Below are 26,905 nucleotides of genomic sequence, written 5' to 3' on the forward strand. Positions count from 1 at the left end.
GTTGGGAAGATTCCCTGGAGAAGGAAATGGCACCCCACTCCAGTACTCTTGCCTTGAAAATCCCATAGACGGAGGAGCTTGGTGCAGGCTGCTATCCACGGAGTCGCAAAAGTCGGGCGCGACTGAGCGACTCCACTCCACTCCGCTCACCATGATGTGCGCACCTGTCTACACCTCATTTTTTTTCACTTGATGTATCTTCAAGATCTTCCCGTATTAGACTTCTTCTGAGGCCTTTCCAATGTGTGGAAGTAACATAACTCATTAACTAGTGCCCAGTTGATAAGTACTTGAGCGTTCTAGTCTTTTGTTCTTAACAACTAAACCTGGTGACATTAGTGGTCCCTGAATATTTTGAGTGCTTCTAAATTTCTAGCCTTGTGTGTGTGATTAGGATGGGGATATGTGCTTATAGCCAGTTATAGCCAGCGAGATGAGAGTAGAGTGAATATAAGCTATCTCCAGGCCTGAACCTTAAGACTATTCTGTCTATGGCACAAGCCACCAAGATTCTGCGTATGATACAAGTGGCAAACAATTCGCCTGCAGTGCAGGAGGGGCAGGAAACGTGGGTTCCATCCCTGGGTCGGGAAGATCCCCTGGAGGAGGACGTGGCAACCCACTCCAGTATTCTTGCCTGGAGAATCCCAGGGACAGAGGATCGTGGCGGGCTACAGTCCATGGGGTCACAAAGAGTCAGACCTGACTGAGCAGGCACAGATGCACACGCACTCTCTTCCCGTGTAAAGACCCCTTGGAAATCACATGTTCCACATGGTATCATTGTAAGATGACGGAGGGCTGCCCCACTGGCATCTGACTGTGCTTTGACTGAGAAACAAACTGTCGTCATGCTCGGCCCCTGAGATGTTGTAGTTACTACGGCATCACCTACTGCCTTTTTTTTTTTTTTAATACAAACCTCTCTCTTCACATGTGTACAAATGTAGTTCTGAAATAATTTCCTAAAGTGAAATTTCAACTTTAGCTTCTCATGGTCTCATGATCTCTAGGTTTTCATTAGACCCTCTAACTCATCCCACTGCTTCTCACCTCCAACCTTGGCTTCACATTCACACTGACACTGCTCTGGTTTAGGCCCTTCCTGTTTACCACCTGGCAGCCTGCTAATCTTGAACTTTAGCTGTCCATTCACATCACTGCCAGATTAACCTTTCCCTCTGTTCTTAAAACTCATGCATTTTCCCTTGACCCTTAAAAAATAAAACCCTTTATAGGTTACCAACTGCCTCCAGGATCAGTTTTAGATTTTTTTAGCCTGACATTCAAGCCCGCCCACACCAACATGTAGAAGATAGTTACTAGTACAGTCTCTGGAGTAGGTATTCAGTAAATGCTGGTAGCTATTATATCTTGTGATGCTGCTACTGCTAAGCCGCTTCAGTCATGTCCTACTCTGTGCGACCCCATAGATGGCAGCCCACCAGGCTCCGCCATCCCTGGGATTCTCCAGGCAAGAACACTGGAGTGGGTTGCCATTTCCTTCTCCAATGCATGAAAGTGAAAAGTGAAAGTGAAGTCGCTCAGTCGTATCCAACTCTTAACGACCCCATGGACCTCAGCCTACCAGGCTTCTCTACCCATGGGATTTGCCAGGCAAGAGTACTGGAGTGGGGTGCCATTGCCTTATTATATCTTGTAGCCTACAGTGGAACATGTGTGTGTTCAGTCACTTAGTTGTGTCTGACTCATTGCGATCCCATGGGCTGTAGCCCACCAAGCTCCTCTGTCCATGGGATTTTTCAAGCAAGACTAATGGACTGGGTCGCCATCCAGGGTACCTTCCTAACCCAGAGCTCAAACCTGTCTCTCTTGCATCTCCTGAAATGGCAGGCAGATTCTTGACCACTGGGCTACCTGGAAAGCCCACAGTGAAACATGCCATGGATATAGCTGACATTCAATAAATAATTGTTGACTCATGGGCTCTGTGAGGGAGAATTCCTTTAAGTTACACACCATAGGATTCCTTGATTTTTTTTCTCTAACAGCTTGGTTTTAAGACTCATCTCTGAGGGTGTTGCTTAATCAGAGAATGGGATGGCAAGGCCGCAGAAAAGTAGCTCATACAAAGGAATGCTTCCCTGGATGTTTAACTTAAAATTGTAACTGGGATGGATTATGCAATAGTATATATGTCATGCAAGCATGATTGTACCACTTAAGGCAATATTAAAAACAATACATCACTGAATATCCATATCAAACATCTATACCTAAGTGATGCTGCTAACTCATAATCAAGTTGGAATAGCTTTTCTTCAGCATTTTCTACCATAACAATCCAAGATATAGTTATTTGCATGTTGTTACCTCATGAATTTGAAGTGAGTCCATATATAATCTTGTGTTTAAGAATGTTCATGAGTTGAATATGATATTCAAGAGCTAGCTGCATTTCTATAACATAGAAATTTTGAAGTACAAGTTTATTTCTGTTGATAAAGACTAGATATTTATTCAAAAAAGAAAAAATATTCAAAAATGTTGGTTATTTTTCACATCTACTTAAGTGAAACAAATGTGTGAAATTTTTCTGGAGGAGAAATCCAGTTGTCTTGGAAATTGTGAAGAGCTAGAAAATGAAAATAAGATTTTGTCATGCTTAAACTGCAAAGGCTATGAAAACAAATCAACTCTAAATTTCTTTAAATTTTGTTCTGGTGTGAACGAGACTCATCCTGAAGAACCAAACAACATCTAGGGCATGTCAGATGTAAAACAATACATATCAAATAACATATTTTTATTTATGTTACATGTAAAAAATATGAATTCATCATTTTGTTACTGATTTGGGACAGGGTGTGTGTGTGTGTGTGTGTGTGTGTGTGTGTGTGTGTGGTGGTTCAATCTAATAGCAGAAATAAAAGTCAGTCTCTCGCGCTTATTCAGTAGTAATTTCACATTTGTCTCTTGTTTCCAAACTGTGCAAAGTATTCAAATCCTGAAATCTCCTTTAGCAGTTAGTCAGGCTACAAACTTTAAGTGACACAAAGAAATAACATACAATGCAATACTATTTGTATTGGGCTTTGCAGAGGAACTTTTAAAAACATTAGCAGGTTCATATCAAATTACTCGGGCTTCCCTGGTGGCTCAGATGGTTAAGAATCCTCCTGCAATGATGGAGACCTGGATTGGATCCCTGGGTTGGGAAGATCCCCTGGAGGAGGGCATGACAACCCACTCCAGTATTCTTGCCTGCAGAATGCCCATGGACAGAGGAGCCTGGTGGGCTACAGTCCATGGGGTCACAAAGAGTCAGTCACAGCTGAGTGACACAGCACAGCACATCAAACTACTCCTCCAGCAATATTAGCTATAGAGATGCCCATGGTACTCTCTTGTACTTTGCAAAACACAAGCTGCAAGTAGGGAACTCATATGTTCTTTCACAAAGGCTTTTAGAAGCAGTGACCTACACCATGTGAAAGCTATGGAAATTGAAGCACCTATATCATAGATGCAAATTCTCTAAATATTTCAGCGGAAAAAGCAGAATCCTTGGGAGTCTAAAAATGGCATCAGGAATTTTTATGTTATAGCATAAAGAGGGATACACATTTAAGTAAAAGCAGTTCAGTTCAGTTCAGTTGCTCAGTCGTGTCCGACTCTTTGCGACCCCATGAATCAAGCATGCCAGGCCTCCCTGTCCATCACCATCTCCCAGAGTTCATTCAGACTCGCATCATTTGAGTCAGTGATGCCATCCAGCCATCTCATCCTCTGTCATCCCCTTCTCCTCCTGCCCCTAATCCCTCCCAGCATCAAAGGCTTTTCCAATGAGTCAACTCTTGGCATGAGGTGGCCAAAGTACTGGAGTTTCAGTTTTAGCATCATTCCTTCCAAAGAAATCCCAGGGTTGATCTCCTTCAGAATGGACTGGTTGGATCTCCTTGTAGTCCAAGGGGCTCTCAAGAGTCTTCTCCAACACCACAGTTCAAAAGCATCAGTTCTTCGGCACTCAGCCTTCTTCACAGTCCAACTCTCACATCCATACATGACCACAGGAAAAACCATAGCCTTGACTAGACGGACCTTAGTCGGCAAAGTAATGTCTCTGCTTTTGAATATGCTATCTAGGTTGGTCATAACTTTCCTTCCGAGGAGTAAGCGTCTTTTAATTTCATGGCTGCAGTCACCATCTGCAGTGATTTTGGAGCCCCCCCAGATAAAGTCTGACACTGTTTCCACTGTTTCCCCATCTATTTCCCATGAAGTGATGGGACCGGATGCCATGATCTTCATTTTCTGAATGTTGAGCTTTAAGCCAACTTTTTCACTCTCCTCTTTTACTTTCATCAAGAGGCTTTTGAGTTCCTCTTCACTTTCTGCCATAAGGGTGGTGTCATCTTCATATCTGAGGTTATTAATTTTTCTCCCAGCAATCTTGATTCCAGCTTGTGTTCCTTCCAGTCCAGCCATTTCTCATGATGTACTCTGCATAGAAGTTAAATAAGCAGGGTGACAATATACAGCCTTGACGTACTCCTTTTCCTATTTGGAACCAGTCTGTTGTTCCATGTCCAGTGAGGACTGATTTCCTTTAGGATTGTCTGGTTTGATCTCCTCGCAGTCTAAGGGACTCTCAAGAGTCTTTTCCAACACCAACATAACAGTTCAAAAGCATCAGTTCTTCAGCACTCAGTCTTCTTTATGGTCCAAGTCTCACATCTATACATGGTTACTAGAAAAACTGTAGCTTTGTCTAGACAGACCTTTGTCCATAATGTCTCTCTTTTTAATATGCTGTTTAGGTTTGTCACTGCAGATGGTGACTATAGCGATGAAATTAAAAGATGCTTCCTCCTTGGAAGAAAAGCTATGACCAACCTAGACAGCATATTAAAAAGCAGAGACATTACTTTGCCAACAAAGGTCCATCTAGTCAAAGCTATGCTTTTTCCAGTTGTCATGTACGGATGTGAGAGCTGGACTATAAAGAAAGCTGCACGCCAAAGAATTGATGCTTTTGAACTGTGGTATTGGAGATGACTCTTGAGAATCCCCTGGACTGCAAGGAGATCCAACCAGTCCATCCTAAAGGAAATCAGTCCTGAATATTCATTAGAAGGACTGGTGTTGAAGCTGAAACTTTGGCCACTTTATGTGAAGAACTGACTCATTTGAAAAGACCCCAATGCTGGGAAAGATTGAATGTAGGAAGAGAAGGGGATGACAGAGGATGAGATGGTTGGATGGCATCACTGACTTGATGGACAAGAGTTTCAGCAAGCTCTGGGAATTGGTGACGGACAGGGAGGCCTGGCATGCTGCAGCCCATGAGGTCACAAAGAGTCAGACATGACTGAGCAACTGAGCTGAACTGAGGTTTGTTATAGCTTTTCTTCCAGGAAGCAAGCATCTTTTAATTTCATTTTAATAAATTAGGTAGCTGTAAGAATTAAAGATTTTAAAATTGAAAAAAATAGGTTATATATTATATGATTCTATTTATACAATGTTTTCAAAATGACAAAATTATAGCAATAAAGAATCGATTATAAATAAAAAAAAAAAAAAGAAAAAGGTACCCTCTTTTCCATTACCTGCCTCTTTCGGAAACAGCCCTCCTACGCACCCTTCGTACTTCATCAAAACACATACAGACACTTGTGCGCCCATATACACAGCCATGCACACACAAGTAGCGAAGCACAGAACTGTGGGAGGTATCCTGTTATTAGGCCAGACTTTAAGTTTTTCCCCTGTAGGCAACTGGATCATTATTAGAAACTGAAAAGATGCTTTCTTGTTTGGATGGGTGCTTTGGGATTGATGGTTTTTAAAGATTTAGTTTAGTTCATGTCATATAATCTATAGCCTCTAGTAATTAATGACATGGCCATACAAACTATATTTATACCATTGCCCTCCCAGGCCCTGATACTATTGGGATTCTGTATAGGATAAATTGAATATAGGTGTTTCAAAGAAGCTGTTTTTCATTTTATGTTCCTAATGTATGTTTGCACTTATGATGCAGTGTTTGGCCATGGCAGGATAAAAAAACTGTAACATGAGTGATCAGTAGGCAGAAGGTAGGACCTGAGAGTAAAGTTTTGTTTTTTTCTGACTCACAATTATTTCTCATTAAGAGTTGGAAGTTTAGGAATAACTGAGTTATACATCACTAAGATGGGATTGAATGAAAACTAGAATATAGCTTTAAGAGGTATATCAAATGCAAATCTATTTTTCTGTCTGTTTATCTGAAAAGGTTGAATAATGAAGGCATGTTACATAGACAGTACACAATATTCAGCGAAAATTTGAAAAATTGAGATTAGAAGAACTTTTTTTCTTGGTTATCGTAATAGCAGTAAGGCATTGCTGTAGGAATGGCATTAACTCCAAGAAACAAAGGAGATATTTTTGCAAGAAGAGAATACTTCGACACTAAAGATGATTCCTGTGGAATTGGCTTCAGAGAGGATGTCATGGACTTTGAAATGGGAACAGTGGCAAGGCTCCAGTCACACAGTCAGCCAGCCCTGACTGGGTTGAGGCTTCACCAAAGTAGAGAAGAGCAGACTGAAGAACCGCAACTGTATCTTGGGTTGGTTTTAGGTAATATTTGTCCTTTGATCTTATGAGTAAAATTAAACAGTGGAAAGATACCTGAATTGTAAGCAAGGCAAATGATATTTTAGACATTAAAGTCATAATCTTACATGCAAATTCTTTCTTACATTTGATGTTTGTGGCCTCTGTGGACTTTCTTGGGAAAGAAGTGGAGTCTTTGAATTCTCTTTTGCAGGTTCTAGCATACCTAGCCATGTCTTAGCCATGGGCCTGCCATGTCTTAATCGTGGTTCTTTGTCAAAGATGCCTAAGGAGTCAACAAAGCACAGCATCGACCTTACCTGGCTATTCATATTCTGATGGGAGAGTTGGAGTAGTTTTCTTTTTCTGAATAATTTTTTAAAAGGTACTTTTGGGTGTAAATGAGAAGTATCTCTGGAAGGGGAGTTGTTACACAACCTGGAATATGCATACAATCTAAAAATAAAAGTCATAGCATCATATCAGTTCTGAGTCTCTTGGGTATAAAACTTATAGCACTTAAAATAATAGCTTGTATTTCCCATATAGCACATATTTTTTCAATACTTAGCTGTTTCCCATATTGAATCAATATAGAGTGTATTCTTCTAAGAATACCACTTAACTTTATGTTCCTCTTCCAACAACACAAGAGAAGACTCTACACATGGACATTACCAGATGGTCAACATTGAAATCAGATTGATTATATTCTTTGCCACCAAAGATGGAGAAGCTCTATACAGTCAGCAAAAACAAGACTAGGAACTTACTGTGGCTCAGATCATGAATTCCTTATTGCCAAATTCAGGCTTAAATTGAAAAAAGTAGGGAAGAAAGTAGACCATTCTGGTATGACCTAAATCAAATCCCTTACGATTATACAGTAGAAGTGCGAAATAGATTTAAGGGACTAGATATGATAGACAGAGTGCCTGATGAACTATGGATGGAGGTTCATGACATTGTATAGGGGACAAGGGTCAAAAAGCAAAATCGCTGTCTGAGGAGGCTTCACAAATAGCTGTGGAAAGAAGAGAAGCAAAAAGCAAAGGAGAAAAGGAAATATATACCTATTTGAATGCAGAGTTCCAAAGAATAACAAGGAGAGATAGAAAATCTTCCTCAGTGATCAGTGCAAAGAAATAGAGGAAAACAACAGAATGGAAAAGACTAGAGATCTCAAGAAAATTAAAGGTATCAAGAGAACATTTCATGCAAAGATGGGCTCAATAAAGGACAGAAATGGTATGGAGCTACCAGAAGCAGAAGATATTAAGAAGAGGTGGAAAGAATACACAGAACTGTACAAAAATATCTTCGTGACCCAGATAATCATCGTGGTGTGATCACTCATCTAGAGCCAGATATCCTGGATTGTGAAGTCAAGTGGGCCTTAGAAAGCATCACTACAAACAAAGCTAATGGAGATGATGGAATTCCAGTTGAGCTACTTCAAATCCTAAAAGATGATGCTATGAAAGTGCTGCACCCAATATGCCAGCAAATTTGGAAAACACAGCAGTGGCCACAGGACTGGAAAAGGTCAGTTTTCATTCCAATCCCAAAGAAAGGCAATGCCAAAGAATGCTCAAACTACCGCACAACTGCACTCATCTCACACGCTAGTAAAGTAATGCTCAAAATTCTCCAAGCCAGGTTTCAACAATATGTGAACCGTGAACTTCCAGATGTTCAAGCTGGTTTTAGGAAAGGCAGAGGAACTAGAGATTAAATTGCCAACATCCGTTGGATCATGGAAAAAGCAAGAGAGTTCCAGAAAAACATCTCTTTCTGCTTTATTGACTAAGCCAAAGCCTTCGACTGTGTGGTTCAGAATAAATTGTGGAAAATTCTGAAAGAGCTGGGAATACCAGACCACCTGACCTGCCTCTTGAGAAATCTGTATGCAGGTCAGAAAGCAACATTTAGAACTGGACATGGAACAATAGACTGGTTCCAAATAGGAAAAGGAGTATGTCAAGGTTGTATATTTTCACCCTGCTTGTTTAACTTATATGCAGAATACATCATGAGAAGGGCTGGGCTGGATGAAGCACAAGCTGGAATCAACATTGTTGGGAGAAATATCAATAACCTCAGATATGCAGATGACACCACCTTTAAGGCAGAAAGTGAAGAAGAACTAAAGAACCTCTTGATGAAAGTGAAAGAGGAAAGTGATAAAGTTGGCTTAAAATTCAACATTCAAAAAACGAAGATCATGCCATCCGGTCCCATCACTTCAGGGCAAATAGGTGGGGAAACAGTGGAAGCAGTGGTGGACCTATTTTCTTGGGCTCCAAAATCACTGCAGATGGTGAGTACAGCCATGAAATTAAAAGATGCTTACTGCTTGGAAGAAAAGTTATGACCAACCTAGATAGCATATTCAAAAGCAGAGCCATTACTTTGCCAACAAAGTAGCTAGTCAAGGCTACAGTTTTCTGGTAGTCATGTATGGATGTGAGCGTTGGACTATAAAGAAAGCTGAGTGCTGAGGAATTGATGCTTTTGAACTGTGGTGTTGGAGAAGACTCTTGTGAGTCCCTTGGACTCCAAGGAGATCCAACAAGTCCATCCTAAAAGAAATCAGTCCTGAACATTCATTGGAAGGACTGATGCTGAAGTTGAAACTCCAATACTTGGGCCACCTGACGTGAAGAACTGACTCATTTGAAAAGACCCTGATGCTGGGAAAGACTGAAGGTGGGAGAAGAAGGGGATGACAGAAGATGAGATGGTTGGATGGCATCACTGACTCAATGGACATGAGTTTGAGTAAACTCTGGGGGTTGTTGATGGACAGGGAGGCCTGACGTGCTGCGATTCATGGGGTCGCAAAGAATCGGACACGACTGAGTGACTGAACTGAACTGAATGCATGTTTCCATGTTACTCTCCATATATCCCACCCTCTCCTTCCCCAGCCCACATGCCCATAAGTCAGTTCTCTGTCTTTGCATATCCATTGCTGCCCTGCTGATAGTTTCATCAGGACCATCTTTCTAGATTCCATATTAGTATGGAGCCTTTAGTATACCGTGTCTGGTTATCTCTTTCTGACTTACTTCACTCTGTACATAGGTTCTAGGTCCATCACATCATTGGAACTGACTCAAATACATTCCTTTTTTGGCTGAGTAAAATTCCGTTCAGCATGTGTAGCACAGCTTCTTTATCATTTTGTCTGTCTATGGACATCTATATTGCTTCCATGTCCTAGCTATTGTAAATAGTCCTGGGATGAGCATTGAGATAAGTGTGTGTTGCTCATTCTTGTCTGACTCTTAGTGACTCCATGGACTGTAGCCTGCCAGGCTCCTCTCTCCGTGGAATTCTCCAGGCAAGAATACTGGAATGGGTAGCCATTCCCTTCTCCAGGGCATCTTTCTGATCCAGGAATCAAACCCAGGTCTTCTGCATTGCAGTTAGTATATTCTTTACTGTCTGAACGCTGAGATACATGTGTCTTTCCATTTTGGTTTGCTCAGAGTATATGCTTAGTAGTGGGATTACTGGGTCATGTGGCTTTATTCCTAGTATATTAAGGAATCTCCATACTGTCTTGGTGCCTGTATCAGTTTGGATTCCCACCAACAGTTAAAGAGGGTTCCCTTTTCTCCACACCCTCTCCAGCATTTATTGTTTGTAGATTTTTTGATGATGGCCATTCTTACCAGTATGGCTTGCTGTCTTACTGTAGTTTTGATTTGCATTTCTCTAATAATGAGCGATGTAGAGCATCTTTTCATGTGGGAACCCCTTCATTTCTTGATGGACTGAGGAAAGTTACACTAAAGTATTATCAGGATTAAGATACTCCTAATGGCATTTTAATTGTAGTTCTAATAATTTCTTTTGGTGCACATACTGGTGATACTTAATTAAAAACACAGTGTTTTTTTTGGGAAACATTCCAATTTTATTCTCATGTTAAGTCCTTTGCAAGATATTGGAGGTTTATAGGCAAAGATGTTCATTAAGTTCATAGTTAAACTAACACAGACATTGTTTTTAATAAAAGAAAGTCAGCAAAGGTCAGAACTTGAGAAAGTAAGTACTATACTCTCAAAAACTTAACTTACTGACATTCATATTTACTTTGCTTATCTGAAGAAATGAATTAAGCTAAGTTCTAATGGTAATTAAAATGAAAGAGTCTAAATGAATGAAAATCTAAATCAAATGAAAGGAAATGCTTTGTACTGAACCCCTATATGTTTTCAGCCTTGGCTGAATTCTTGAAAAAGTGGGATGCATTCCAGACTCAAACTATGGGTGTGTATTGTAGGGTGTGTAGTTTATTTTCCTTCAGTGCTATAGCAGTTTAAAAAGCATGTAGGTTTCTAATCCTCTCATCATTACTTTCTTCCCTCAAATGAAAGCTCCATCTGGACTTTGTCTATACTTACGTTAGAGAGAATAAATTGTTTCAAGGAACTTACTAATTTAAAAAGCTAATCAGTTTGGGTGAAGTGGTTGGTGTTATTGCTGTTAACATCATAAATTCACTTGTGAAAAGGGCGCTAATAATTTCCTAGCCCTCCTTGTTGCAGATGTGAAGTGCTAACCAGACAAATCTGCCGGGCAGCATAGAGTCATCTGAGCTTACTTAAGTTTACAGCATCGCCCTTACCCCATGCCACTCAAATGGATTGTGCTGTGTTCAAATTTAATGTCTAGATTTTAGGGATGCACAACCACCAGGTTGATCAAATATCAGAAATAAAAATTAACATGGAAAAGAGAAAGAAACTTTCCCGGTTGTTGTTAACTCACATAATAATGAGTTCCACATCTAACCTAAACTTTTCCATAATGAGCCAAAGTACCTGTCAAGAAAAAGAATAGATTACAGATGTGTGCAACGGTATGAACACTTGGAAAGTTTGTGTGAAGTGCACTCTTCTGTTGGAGGTTTCATAAGATCATACTCAATTACGGAGTTAAGCCCAGGAGGAGGAAACCGCAGGTGCAGGGAACAGAGACATAAACACAGAAGAGCAAGGAGGAGACAGTGGGAAGTCCCAAAATGATGGGTGTACAGATGGCCTGGAGAGCAGTTCAGAGTTCATACAGTCAGAAGCTTCTGGAAGAAGTTCAGAGAAACAATGTGTTGACAGGACAAATGGTACAGTCAGGAGTGAATGACTGAATGTATGATGGAAAAGGCAAGGTAGTGTAAGAAAAAGATGATACTCTTCTCCACAGTGACTGTGTCAGTTTGCATTTCGACCAACAGAGCAAAAGGATTCCCTTTTCTCCACTTCCTCTCCAGCGTTTATTGTTTGTAGATTTTTTGATGATGGCCATTCAGACTGGTATGAGATGTTATCTTATTGTAGTTTTGATTTGCATTTCTCTAATAATGAGTGATGTTGAGCATCTTTTCAGATGTTTATTAACCATTTGTATATCTTCTTGGAGAAATTCTGCTTAGGTCTTCTGCTTACTTTTTTTAAAAAAAAGTTAAATTGATTTAATTGGAGGCTAATTACTTTACAATATTATATTGGTTTTGCCATACATCAACGTGAATCCGCCATTGGTGTACACGTGTCACGTGTTCCCCATCCTGAACCCCCTCCCTTCTCCCTCCCCGTACCATCCTTCTGGGTCATCCCAGTGCACCAGCCCCAAGCATCCTGTATCCTGCATCAAACCTGGACTGGCGATTTGTTTCTTATATGGTATTATACATGTTTCAATAAACGCTGGAGAGGAAGTGGAGAAAAGGGAACCCTTTTGCTCTGTTGGTTGGAATGCAAACTGATACAACCACTATTGAGAACAGTATGCAATTTCCTTAAAAACTTGGAATAAAACTATCGTATGACCCAGCAGTCTCACTACTGGTCACATACCCTCAGGAAACGATAACTGAAAAAGACACAAGTACCCTAATGTTCATTGCAGCATTATTTACAATAGTTGGACATAAAAGACTCTGATGCTGGGAGGGATTGTGGGCAGGAGGAGAAGGGGACGCCAGAGGATGAGATGGCTGGATGGCATCACTGACTCGATGGACGTGCGTCTGAGTGATCTCCGGGAGATGGTGATGGACAGGGAGGCCTGGCGTGCTGCGATTCATGGGGTCGCAGAGTCGGACACGACTGAGCGACTGGCCTGACCTGAAGGACGTGGAAGCAACCTAGATGTCCATTGACAGATGCATGGATAAGGAAATTGTGGTGCACAGTGGAATGTTGCCCAGCTATAAAAAGAAACTCATTTGAATCAGTTCTAGTAGATGGACCTAGAGTAAAGGAACTCAGGAAGACAAATACCATACATTAACGAATATATGTGAAATCCAGAAAGATGGTACTGATGATCCTGTTTGCAGGGCAGCAAAGGAGATGCAGACGTAAAGAACAGGCATAGGGTCACAGTAGGGGAGGGAGAAGGCGGCATGACTTGAGAGAGTAGTACTGAGTTATATACATCACCATATGTCAAGTGCATAGCCAGTGGGAATATACTGTATGAGGCAGGGAACACAAAGCAGACGCTGACAACCTACAGGCTGAGATGGGGAGGGAGGTGGGAGGAAGCTTTAAGAGGAAGGGGGCATATGCATACTTACGGATGATTCATGTTGATGTATGGCAGAAACCATCACAATATTGTAACCTAATTATCCTTCAATTTAAAAAAATAATAAAAAAAAGAAAAAGATGATAATGTAAGAAAAAGACAAAGGTAGTTAGAAATGGTAGGGTGAGCACTTAGGGAAGGACTATATTTTAAAAAAAAAATGTGAAGCAAAGTATCCAAGAGTAATACTTTAAAAAAATTAATGCATTTTAAATGCATGATTTATGATGGGAAAAAGTAATCCATTTGACCTTAATTTGAGGAACATTCTCCCACGAATGACCCAAGACTTACAACATTGGACATGCCGAGAAAAAATATGTATAATGTTGGTATATTTTCTGGCTTGGCCCTGCACAGTTGCTTACAGAATAATTGCAATACAAAGCCATTTATTGATTTTTCTACTTCAAGGGATAACCTGTGACAAAATATAGAAGGCATTGTTATGGTTGTTATGAAAAATATAAATACCAACCATCTTGAAAATACAGAAGTAGAAAGTTCAGCTGACAGGAGAGAGAAAGAATAATGTAATAAAGTCAAAGGAAGAATAATGGCTATAATTGACACTTTAAAAGTCATGGAGTTGAGAAAGCCTATTGAAAAGTGATGGGCTAAGAAATTGATTTTTAGGAAATCATTTACAGTTACGTAGATAACTGATAAAATGACTAAAATAATATGAACACTGAGCATCTAAAGAGAAAATGGGAGGAGGGTAGTATAAGTGGCTTAAATCTTCATCTTTCATAAGAGGAAGTCAATAGGTATTAAAATTGACAAAAAAAATTAGAGGTATATCCATATTTTAGAGTAGTTCAAAGATAAGCTAGGAAAGAATGTAAAGTGGAGACAATTTAAATTTCTAGAAGAGTGTCAGGAGTGAAGGATGTGTTGGGGTGGGAGATTGTAAGTTTTTCTAGACTGTATAAAAATAAATATAAGTGTATTTGCAGGTGTTACTTCCAAAGCAATAAGAATGAATGAGAAATGGTACCTACATTGATTAAGGCACATGCTGCTTTGATCTGATCACTTGTTACCTATGTTTCATTTCTTCTACAGTTAAACCCTTGGGGTTAGTCATTGAATTTAAGAGTTACTCAGTAGAGTCACACACAAGGATTGCTCAATAAAAGTACATACTTCTTGATCGCTTGAGCTTTCATTTCAACTTCTTTAAGGATAAACACAAATTTATGGGAGTGGACAGATCCGTTCCTTATTAATTCAATTAACACCTATTAACTACCATTTGCAGGGATCTGGATTCAAGTTACAAAATTATTTTAGCATGTTAGGTATACATGTAAATTTATTTTTATTTTGTAAGTATTCTTTGTTTACTATGTGCCAGGCACTGTTAGGCCTTAGAGATACAGTGGTTGCTATAAAAGAGAACTTGTCCTCTCAGAGTCTAGTCAGTCAGTCAGTCAGTTCAGTCGCTCAGTTGTATCTGACTCTTTGCGACCCCAGTTCCCCCCGAAAGATGCCAGTGTACTATATGATTGACTTATGATGTGACCGTACTCTAAATATCTATAGAATGAAGGAACCTGTAGAATGTTCCAGTTCAGATACTATCAAAGAGTTCATGAACCATGGAGAAGTTTCCACCTCTCAGAAGAAAAGAAATGAGTTTTATGGAAATATGTCACATAATAGAGGTCTCTAAGGACTGACCTTGAAGAACGAGAAAAAGCCTCCCTAGCTAGCCCTGTTCATAGTTTTGAAATAATATTCATTTGTGACAGTGAGCTGTGGAAATACGTGAGAATAAACATAGGAGTATTCAATCTTGATTTCTAAAGCTTTAGGAGGAGATCAAATAATTTTTGTTCCTTTAGATGGCTTAGGGATCTAAATGAGAATTATATATTGGTGAATTTGCACCAGTTTGTGTGGGAGGGTGAATGTTACAGGAATAATTGGAGCAAGCAGTGATTGGGATGGCTAGTGGTAATTTGGAGGTCACATGCAAATTGGGAATAATACCCATGAATAGTTTTTCTTTAAATATACATGATTTTATATCCTGCCGTCTCCCTTTTCAAGAGCCTCCAAATATATATCTCAGTTCCTCCATCTAGTTGCACCTGGCACAATGGAAACAGATGGAAGAACCCAAAGTCTCAGTTAAAGCTGCCTTTGAATGTATAAGCAGCCCCTGCTTTGAAGTCTTATGAATTAGGCTCAGTGCACCAGCACTCTGCCACCGTGTGGCTGCTGGAGTCACTGCAACATACGAAACTCAAAATCAGCACCCAGTTCCTTAGTCTTTCCCTGGGGCTATGTGTACTAGGTTTTATGGGCAGACCCTTTATTTTAAAAGATATAGTAATTCGAGATCCATGAGAATAAATTTAAAACTTAGTTTTCTAATATATATTTTATGTAATGTAGATACCATGTCATTGGCTGTAATTATTAAGCTGCCAAAAAATATTGATTTCCAAATTGCAATTTTAAGCGTCATGGAATCTTAGAAGTGGAAGAGACCTCAGAGATTTATCCAATCCTATATTAGAATGTCTCTTGTGATCCTTTTAATAGGAGAGTCTGCTGTCTCAGCCTAACCATCTCTAGAAGAGCTTGTTTAATTTTGCAAAGTTTACTATCCTAATCACCTTTGACAGTGTTTATCCAAAAAGTCTCAAGTCCAACTAATGCTGCTTGAAAAAAGCTCATATTTTCCTACATAAATCACCAAATCTTTATAAAAGGGTCTTTTTACAACTGCATTTTTCAAATCTGTTAGGTCAGCACCTAGAACGTAATAGGCACTCAGTAAATAATAGCCCTATTCAGTTTTCCCATATTCAGTTTTTTTAAGATGCAGGCTCAGAGTATTACAATTGTAAGGAAACTATAGGTCCAAGAACCTTGCTTTCAATAGTTTACTTAATATTCTCCCGATTTTATACTTTAGTCCTTTTATTTATTTACTTTATTTGTTGCAACAAAGAGTCGTGGAGTTCATCCTAATGTTAGAGGCTGGAGATGCAGAATTTAAAATATATGATAAATACTTAACTTTTTAAAATCTATCTATCTAACAATAGATAAAATTTGTTTGAGTGTACAAATATAATTGCTTGATGGAGATATATGAAAAGTTCAGTAGGACCCCAGTGAAAAATATCTGGAGTTGCTAATGTATCCACTTTCTATGCTGTATGATAAAAGACTAGAAGCTCAATAACTTAAAACAATACACCTTTATTACTTCACAGTTTCCATTGGTTGAGAGTGCAGACACAGCTTAGCAGGAATCTCTGCTTCAGGGTCTTGTTGGCTGCAATCCAGATGTCATTTAGGACTGCACCTTCATCAGAAGCTCAACTGGGGAAATATCCATTTTCAGGATTCCTCAGGTTGTTGGCAGAATCTGTTTCCTTGTAGTTGTGTGAATGAGAGTCCCAACATTTTATTGTCTGTTAGTCAGAAGCCGCTTCAGGTATTAGAGACCACCCATAGTTCTCTGCCACGTAACTCTCTCCAGAGGCAGTTTATAACATTGCTGTTTGCTTCTTCAGGGCCAGCTTGAGAATCTCGATCCAGGCTTCTAAGACAGATTCTTCTATTCTGTGAGGTTCCTGTGGGTGATATTCCACCATCCTTGTTATTTAATGTAACCCTAGTGAATGACATGGTGTCACCTTCACTCTGTTCTGTTAGGTACTGTTCGCTGCTGCTTCTGCCTGAACTCAAAGGGAGGAAGGTATCACACAAAGGCATGGACAGGAATTACTGGGGACCATCTTAGCATGAGTCTGTCAGAGCTGAAAAAAATTTACCTGGAGAGTCAGGGAAGACTTCACATTACAAGCGGACATTGTGATGATATGTGTGATATTTTCCATGTGGATGAAAAATAGATTGAGAGAATAGCTCTTCTGATGTATGGGAAAGTGAAGGAAGATTGGACAGGCCGGACAAGGTCAGATCACAAAGGGTCTCACTTCATGAGTTAAGGAGTATACCAAAAGGATGGGTATCACACCAGGAAGTGCCATGGTCAGAGATCCATGGTATACAAGTCTTTCTGGCAGCTAGACAGCAGGTGGGAGGCGCACAGGAGACAGGGAAACACGTGAGATGATATACTCTTAATGTCACATGGCAGTACTGAAGTCACAACTCGGGCAGTAGGGTAGCATCTGGATACAGAACATGCTCAGGTTATACAGTCACAGTATGTATCAGTAGTATAGACTTAGTGGTAAGAGAGAGATTATGTGTATTTTTGTGCATATTAAAGCCAGTAGACTTCCTTCAGCTGATATGTGACTTAAAGTTGAATGGTTTTATAACTGAAGGACACTGTTTTTGTAAATGTGCTAAATCCCATTATATAAAAAACACACAGCTATGATTAAAAAACATCTATAGTTAATTCTCTCCCTAAAGCAAGGTGAAGTGTCTTCAATATATAACCAATCCCTACCTGGAGTGAATAAAAGAAGACCAAAAGCTACATAATACTTCTTCATTTAATGTCCTATTTGAGAGGACTGGCTCACCTACTTTTCTTTGAGTCTCATTTGAAAATGAAGGTCTAATCCTGGGTCATTTTTCATCAGCAATAAGCAATCATTATATTCTGCCATAGAATTGGGGAGGCAGCTGGAAAAAAGTGTCTCCATTGGCAGAGATTGGCTTGATACCTTTGCAACCGTCTCTAAGAGGAGTTTGATGAGAACAGCCTGGTGGTTTTACCTGTATCTGACTATGCCAAAGCCTTTGAGTGTGTGGATCACAATAAACTGTGGAAAATTCTGAAAGAGATGGGAATACCAGACCACCTGACCTGCCTCCTGAGAAATCTGTATACAGGTCCAGAAGCAACAGTTAGAACTGGACATGGCTCTAGCTGCCATCTTGCGTCCCCGCGTGTGTGCGCCTAACCTCAGCTGGTCTGCCCAAGACCACCTGAGCGCCAACCCTAGTCCCCCACGCGGCCCCATTTCCGCTCCAACAAGATGAAAGAAACTATCATGAACCAGGAGAAACTCGCCAAACTGCAGGCACAAGTGCGCATTGGTGGAAAAGGAACTGCTTGCAGAAAGAAGAAGGTGGTTCATAGAACAGCCACAGCAGATGACAAAAAACTTCAGTTCTCTTTAAAGAAGTTAGGGGTAAACAATATCTCTGGTATTGAAGAGGTGAATATGTTCACAAATCAAGGAACAGTGATCCACCTTAACAACCCTAAAGTTCAGGCATCTCCGGCAGCAAACACTTTCACCGTTACGGGCCACGCTGAGACAAAGCAACTGACAGAAATGCTCCCCAGCATCTTAAACCAGCTTGGTGCCGACAGTCTCACCAGTTTAAGGAGACTGGCTGAAGCTCTGCCCAAACAATCTGTGGATGGAAAAGCACCACTTGCCACTGGAGAGGAGGATGATGATGAAGTTCCAGATCTTGTGGAGAATTTTGATGAGGCTTCCAAGAATGAAGCAAACTGAATTGAGTTAACTTCTGAAGAAGATAAATCTTGAAGAAGTTACTGGGAGCTGCTATTTTATATTATGACTGCTTTTTAAAATTTTGTTTATGGATCTGATAAAAAATCTAGATCTCTAATATTTTTAAGCCTAAGCCCCTGGACACTGCAGCTCTTTTCAGTTTTTGCTTATATACAATTCATTCTTTGCAGCTAATGAAGCTGAAGAAGCCTAAGAATAAAGTTTGAGACAAAGATAAATAAAAAAAAAAAAAAAGGAAAGAACTGGACATGGAACAACAGACTGGTTCCAAATAGGAAAAGGAGTACATCAAGGCTGTATATTGTCACCCTGCTTATTTAACTTCTATGCAGAGTACATCATGAGTACATATGCTGGGCTGGAAGAAGCACAAGCTGGAATCAAGATTTCTGGGAGAAATATCAATAACCTCAGATATGAAGATGACACCACCCTTATGGAAGAAAGTGAAGAGGAACTAAAGAGCCTCTTGATAAAAGTGAAAGAGGAGAGTGAAAAAGTTGGCTTAAAGCTCAACATTTAGAAAACAAAGATCATGGCATCCGGTCCCATCACTTCATGGCAAATAGATGGGGAAACAGTGGAAACAGTGTCAGACTTTATTTTGGGGGGCTCCAAAATCACTGCAGATGATGACTGCAGCCATGAAATTAAAAGATGCTTACTGCTTGGAAGAAAAGTTATGACCAACCTAGACAGCATATTCAAAAGCAGAGACATTACTTTGCCAACAGAGGTACGTCTAGTCAAGGCTATGGTTTTTCCGGTGGTCATGTATGGATGTGAGAGTTGGACTGTGAAGAAAGCTGAGTGCCGAAGAATTGATGCTTTTGAACTGTGGTGTTGGAGAAGACTCTTGAGAGTCCCTTGAACTGCAAGGAGATCGAACCAGTCCATCCTGAAGGAGATCAGTCCTGGGATTTCTTTCGAAGGAGTGATGCTAAAGCTGAAACTCCAATACTTTGACTACCTCATGCCAAGAGTTGACTCATTGGCAAAGACTCTGATGCTGGGAGGGATTGGGGGCAGGAGGAGAAGGGGACGACAGAGGATGAGATGGCTGGATGGCATCACCGACTCAATGGACATGAGTTTGAATAAACTCCAGGAGTTGGTGACGGAAGGGAGGCCTGGTGTTCTGCGATTCATGGGGTCACAAAGAGTCGGACACGACTGAGCAACTGAACTGAACTGATATGCATTGAGAAAGGATCAGTTTAAGGGAGATCTGGCAACCTTACAAACATCTATATGGTGAAAAAGAGCTATGTTAGAGGGGGTTAATTCAGAAAAGCTGATTTGTGGAAGCCTCTTTGTGCTGTTCCATATCAGAACTGCTCCTAGCTGAATGTTGGCGTGGGTAATTTCTGTCTTTTTGTCTGCCCAGTGTTCATTTTTCTCTTTCTTATTGCACTCCATTTTCTTCTGGGGGATTACCTCTCTCCCACTGAGGGGAATTTTGTTGTGACTGTAGATCATGATGCATGTCTCCACACTCCAGCAGCAGAAGCTAACCCTGTACCCAGAGGCCATCATCTGCCCCTTCTGCCAGATGGTACCCTCCCTCAGGAGGCAGGCAGACAATCGAAACTTCTGTTGGCATTGAATTCCAGCAGCCGCCTTTTCCACGTCTTGTTCTTTTATCCTAAGAGCTTTCCCACATCCTTCCAATTTCCTTTCTGATTAAGTTTGTCAGAGTTAGTTGTTTATGACCGAAGAAAATGATACAGCAGCTCATTAGCATTTCAGAGAAGAGGGGAAAACAGTGTTTATGAGCTGTCAGACACTCCATTTAATATTTTATGTATCTTACTTTATCATCACTAAAGTGGCATGAAGTATAAGCTTATCTTAATATTAACAGGTTGAATCACATTAGTAGGTTTTCTCATATTAAAGTTAAATTTCATTTCTGAAATAAATTTAGTTTTATCATGATGAATTTATATATTAAAATGTATGTATATATATTATATATATATAGATTCAATATGGCAAGATTTTGGTAAGGGTTTATATATATATGATTATAATGAGATTGCCTAATTTTAGTATTGAGTTGGTGACTGTATCTCTTTATTCTGTAAAAGAGTTCCTGTAAGTTTGAAATGTTCTCCCTCTTGATTGGTTAATAGAATTGATCTGCAAAACTGTCTAAGCCTTATATTTTCCTCATGGAAGTTTTATTTATTTATTTTGCTATCTTTAATAGTTTTAAAGTTATTCAGGCTTTCTGTTTCTCTTTGAGTGAAGTTCATTAAGAAATTTGTTCACTTCTTTTAGATTTTTAATTTATCAGGGAAAAGTTTCTCCTAGTATCATTTTAAATGTCCTGCATCTATGGTTACATCTCTTTTCATTCCTAGATTGTTTATTTGTGTATTTTCGAGTAATTTACTTTTTGAATAACTTTAAGGAACATGATTCATATTGTATTACCCTATTTAAATCAGATTCCCCCAATCAGAATTCTGGGATATATCATTTATGTAGATTATAACATAAATGTGGCCTCTGGACTTAGGCAAGATGTTCTGGTCTTTTTTTTTTTTTTTTTTTTTTGAGAGATATTTCCAAAATGTCAATTGTATTGACTTTGATTCTCCTTATTGTATTTATTTTCTATTTTTAGTTATCTTTTCTCTTCTTTCAACTTCTTTTTAAAATATGTTAGATTTATTATTTTTTTAAATTTCTTAATTTGGACACTTTGCTTACTGGCTTTCAGAGCTGTTCTTGACTAATATGAATATCCAAGCCTCTAAATTTTTCTCTTTCAATCATTTTAGCAGCATCCTACACGTTTTGATATGTAGTATTTTAATTAACGTTTAGTTGTCCTCTTTAACTTCTAAGTTAATTTAGAAATGAGGTTTTAAATTTCCCAAATACGTGTGTTTTCAAACTATATATCTTTGATTTCTAGTTATTTAATGGTCAACAACATTGTCTTTTTGGTACATCGGACATTTGTTGTGACTTGACCTTTGACCTAACGTGGGGTAATTTTTTGAAAACGCTTTGAAGCATGTGTATTCCTCTGACATGTGTTAATCTGGTATAGAACGTAAACTAGTTTTTCCCTGTGAGCTCTGGATATACTTCTACTCTCTCACGGCTTCCATTTTACTCTCTGCTAGGCTGCGTTACTTTGTAGGTAATCCACCTCTTCTCTCTAGTGATGTTAATTCCTACTCTGTATCTTTGGTGTTCCTTACTATGGCGAGTCTAGGTTTCTGTCATTGTTGTTGTCCTAAATAAAAACTGGTGTGGCTTATTATGCCACCTAAACCTAAGGACTTGTATATTTCAATTCCAGAAAATTCACAGCCAACCTTTTTTGGAGTAATGCCTCTCTCCCCTTCTCATTGCTGGAACTCTCATTGGAAGTATCCTGGCAAGATGCTTTGAATGGTCAGACAAGTTTTGCTTGATGTAAAATCCTGACATGAGGGAAAAAGGCCTGAATGTCAGTCCTCACTCTCCTTGCCGATTTGTGTGTCTGAGGATCTGTGCTTGTCCAGCTGTGCTGCCTCTTGTCTCATTTTCTCAATGGTATTTTTGTGAGCTGACTGTGCTCCTATACGCTGGACTCTTTTGTTCTGCCCTCCACTTTGTTGGTTTCTTTATCTTGTTTTTCATCTTCTTATCCATAGTGATATTTTCTAAGGAAACTTTCCTGAATCTTTCTATTTCCTGATTCTCTACCAGTTAAGTCTAATCCGTTGTTTATTCTTCAAAGGTTTATTTTCATTAAATATTCTTTTCAATTCTGGAAATTCTGATTCTTTGCTTGGATCTGCTTGTTTGTCATTTGTGATTGACTCATCTCTGATTTTCTCTTTTATGTGTTTGAACATATTAATGTGTTGTTGAATATATTAACACATTATTTATCTTGCGGTTTAAAGTGTGAGTCTTTTCCTTTGTTGTTTTCTTATGCTGATTCTCAATCATGATGGTTTTCCTAAGGTTTTTAATTATTGTTTTCATTGTTTAATTTTGACTTCCTGTTTTCTGGATATTTATCTCTACTAATTTTGAGTCCTAGGTTGAGGATGATTTTTGTAAGGAAAAAGCGCATTTTTTCCCCAGACACATGGGGGACAATCTTCAGTTGTACTCTTATGTTGGTGCTGTTTTATACACAGGTAGTGTTAAATTGAGCCCAAAATCTGAACGAAAAAGAGCAAAGTTGTGATTACAGATTCTTAGGCGCAATTTTTCCCCCCTTCCAGTCACTGTCAAAGCCAAGATTCATAAACATCCTCACTGCCTTCTTACGAATGCATTGATCTGCTTGTGTTGCTGTAACAATATACTACAGGATAGAATTTTATTTTCTTACAACTCTGAAGGCTGGGAGAAGTCCAAGTATCAGCAAATTAGGTTTCTGGTGGAAGTGTTCTTCCTGGTTGTCGTGTGGATGGCTACCTTCTTGCTATGCTCTCGTGGCCTTTTCTTGGGGCTGTAAATGGAGAGAGAGCTAACCCTCTACTGTCTCTTCTTATGGGGACTAATTTTGTCAGATCAAGGCCCCACCCTTATAACTTCATTTGACCTTAGTTACCTTCTTAAAAGGATGTTTCCAGATCTGTCCATGCCAGGGGTTGAGAGATTCACAGCCAACCTTTTTTGGAGTAATGCCTCTCTCCCCTTCTCATTGCTGGAACTCTCATTGGAAGTATCCTGGCAAGATGTTTTGAATGGTCAAACAAGTTCTGCTTTATGTAAAATGCTGACATGAGGGAAAAAGGCCTGAATACATAAATTTGTTACAGAAACATTCAATCTGTAACAGCTGAATAGATGTTTTCTTATTTGACCCTTTCATTGAGGATATGAACATTTGGGCCCCCAGGTTTTATACAGTGACTTTCGTTCTGACCCCTTCATTTTGTGTGTGCCCTAAGGTAAGTCATCTGTTCTGAGATCAGTGCGTGTGCGTGTGCGCATGCGCACACACTTAGTCCCTCAGTTATGCCTGACTCTTTGCAACCCCATGGACTGTAGCCCACCAGGCTCCTCTGTCCAAGGGATTTTCCAGGCAAGAATATTGAAGGGGGTTGCCATGCCCTCCTCCAGGGAATCTTCCTGATCCAGAGATCCAACTCATGTCCCGCATCTCCTGCACTGGCAGGGGCATTCATTACCACTGAGCCACCTGGTAAGCCCTCTGAGTTGATTAGAGGTAACTATTAGGGAATTGGGAATGACAAATGTCTCTAGGGAAGCTGATGGCTTCAGTGCTTGGTTCTATCTCTGGGTTCATTTGTGGGTTCTGAGAATTTCCTATGGTTTCTGTTCAGAGTAATTACTACTTAATTAGTAGTAACTAATTAATTAGTAGTAACTACTGAGGGATTGGGGGCAGGAAGAGAAGGGGACGACAGAGGATGAGATGGCTGGATGGCATCACTGACTCGATGGACATGAATCTGAGTGAACTCCGGGAGTTGGTGATGGACAGGGAGGCCTGGCATGCTGCGATTCATGGGGTCGCAAAGAGTTGGGCACGACTGAGTGACTGAACTGAACTTAATTAGCAGTTATTACTAATTAATTAATCTATGTATGCACGTATGTATTTATACTTCATCCTATATTTTAAAACCTTATCATAAAAGTTTTCAAATTTCTGTAAGGCACAAAAGTAGAAAAAATAGTAGAGAAGATATAACAAGCTCCCATATACATATCCCCTAGGTACAGTAAGCATTAATATTTTGTCAAACTTACTATAGTATTTTAAAGCTACTCTATTTGACTCAGTCATGCTAATATATGTAACTTGGCAAAGATAATTCCTACATAATTAACTAGAATTAACTATAATGTTATCAATGGGTTTCCCTTGTGGCTCAGTTGGTAAAGAATCTGCCTGCAATGCAGGAGACCTGGGTTCACTCCCTGGATTGGAAAGATTCCCTGGAGAAGGGAAAGGCTACCCACTGCAATATACTGTCCTAGAGAATTCCCTGGACTATTGAGTCCATGGGGTTGCAAAGAAAGTTGTGCAAAGGGGTTGCACGAGTAAGCGACTTTAAAAAAAAACAAACTATAAAGTTATCAGTAAGCCATTCAGTTCAGTTCAGTCGCTCAGTCGTGTCCGACTCTTTGTGACCCCGTGGACTGCAGCACGCCAAGCCTCCCTGTTCATCACCAACTCCCAGAGTTTACTCAAACTCATCTCCATTGAGTCAGTGATGCCATCCAACCATCTCATCCTCTGTCGTCCCATCCCCTTCTCCTCCTGCCTTCAATCTTTCCCAGCATCAGGGTCTTTTCAGATGAGTCAGTTCTTCACATCAGGTGGCCAAAGTATTGGAGTTTCAGCTTCAGCATAATATTATCCAATTATTAGTCTATATTCAAGTGACTCTTATTGTTTAAAACTAATATTTGCTTTGCTCAAATTCGGATCCAGACAAGGTATACATCTTGCCTGTTTCCATTTGTTTTTGTTTTTACTTTTAATTTCACTTTAATCTAGAATGGTTACCCCCACACCTGTTTGGTTTTTTTTTTTAATTCTAAGATTCATTGAAAGTTAGTAGAATTGCTTCCTTATGGTGTATGTTTCTCTATTCGTATTTCCTATAAACTAGAAAATGGATATAAAGGCTGGATTATATTTGGATTTAATTTCTTTAACATGGATACTATAACATAGTGCTGTGTACTTTATGTTGCATTAAATCAGAAGGTTATGTGTCTGATAATCATAATTTCTGTGATGTTGAGACTTAATTGGTAATGCAGTTTTTGTCAGCCTGACTCTTTCATTGTGAAATTTCTTATTAACATTTCATCTAATGCTTTTACCATCTATTGATGAGTGTTACCACCTTCAATTTTTTTTCAAGAGGTTGCCAATTGGTGATTTTCTAATTCTGTAATTTTCTCTACTATATTAGATGGAAAATTTCCATAAAAGTATTTTCCTTCACATGCTAGAGTTACTAGTGGTCTGTACATTTTAGTTTATACAGAAAAAAGAGGATAAACATTTAATCTTCCTTTTTAATTACCAGTGATCATAGTAAATGCTTGCTCCCCGAGTGCCTGCAGTTCTGACCAGTGATTTTTCAAATTTTGCTTGAGGTTTATGTCTTTTATAATGAAACACCTCAAGTTGCTTTTAAAAGAGGGAATATACCCCTGCTTATTTAACTTCTATGCAGAGTACATCATGAGAAACGCTGGACTGGAAGAAATACAAGCTGGAATCAAGATTGCCGGGAGAAATATCAATAACCTCAAATATGCAGATGACACCACCCTTATGGCAGAAAGTGAAGAGGAGCTAAAAAGCCTCTTGATGAAAGTGAAAGAGGAGAGTGAAAAAGTTGGCTTAAAGCTCAACATTCAGAAAACAAAGATCATGGCATCCGGTCCCATCACTTCATGGGAAATAGAGGGAGAAACAGTGGAAACAGTGTCAGACTTTATTTTTGGGGGCTCCAAAATCACTGTAGATGGTGACTGCAGCCATGAAATTAAAAGACGCTTACTGCTTGGAAGAAAAGTTATGACCAACCTAGATAGCATATTCAAAAGCAGAGACATTACTTTGCCAACAGAGGTCCGTCTAGTCAAGGCTGTGATTTTTCCAGTGGTCATGTATGTATGTGAGAGTTGGACTGTGAAGAAGGCTGAGTGCCGAAGAACTGATGCTTTTGAAGTGTGATGTTGGAGAAGACTCTTGAGAGTCCCTTGAACTGCAAGGAGATCCAACCAGTCCATTCTGAAGGAGATCAGCCCTGGGATTTCTTTGGAAGGAATGATGCTAAAGCTGAAGCTCCAGTACTTTGGCCACCTCATGTGAAGAGTTGACTCATTGGAAAAGACTGATGCTCGGAGGGATTGGGGGCAGGAGGAGAAGGGGACGACCGAGGATGAGATGGCGGGAGGGTATCACTGACTCGATGGATGTAAGTCTGAGTGAACTCTGGGAGATGGTGATGGACAGGGAGGCCTGGTGTGCTGCGATTCATGGGGTCGCAAAGAGTCGGACACGACTGAGTGACTAAACTGAAATAGAAGATAAATAAGCAAGAATACTTACTAAATTACTATAATTTGGGTTAATATTTCTTGTGTTCATGAAAAGTTGTTGGACCTGCAGTTTTCTGAGATAAAAGCAAATGCCTTCATATTGACACAAAAGTAGCTGTTAATTTGATGAACATTCAAAAGTAAATTTCCCAGTCCTTTAAGTCTTACCCTTAGCGTTA

General features: G+C 39.6%; 1 protein-coding gene and 1 pseudogene across 17 annotated transcripts in view; both read left to right on the forward strand.

The window, feature by feature from the left end:
- Positions 1 to 26,905, forward strand: part of DLG2 (discs large MAGUK scaffold protein 2) — a 2,364,981-nt gene that overhangs the window by 1,311,011 nt on the left and 1,027,065 nt on the right. The window lies entirely within an intron of this gene.
- Positions 18,036 to 18,731, forward strand: LOC102169647 (annotated as a pseudogene). Its single transcript, XR_001297429.2, has one exon. The product of XR_001297429.2 is annotated as a transcription factor BTF3 pseudogene (transcript).

The sequence above is a fragment of the Capra hircus genome, chromosome 29 (assembly GCF_001704415.2).
Source record: "Capra hircus breed San Clemente chromosome 29, ASM170441v1, whole genome shotgun sequence".
NCBI classification, from domain to species: Eukaryota; Metazoa; Chordata; class Mammalia; order Artiodactyla; family Bovidae; genus Capra; species Capra hircus.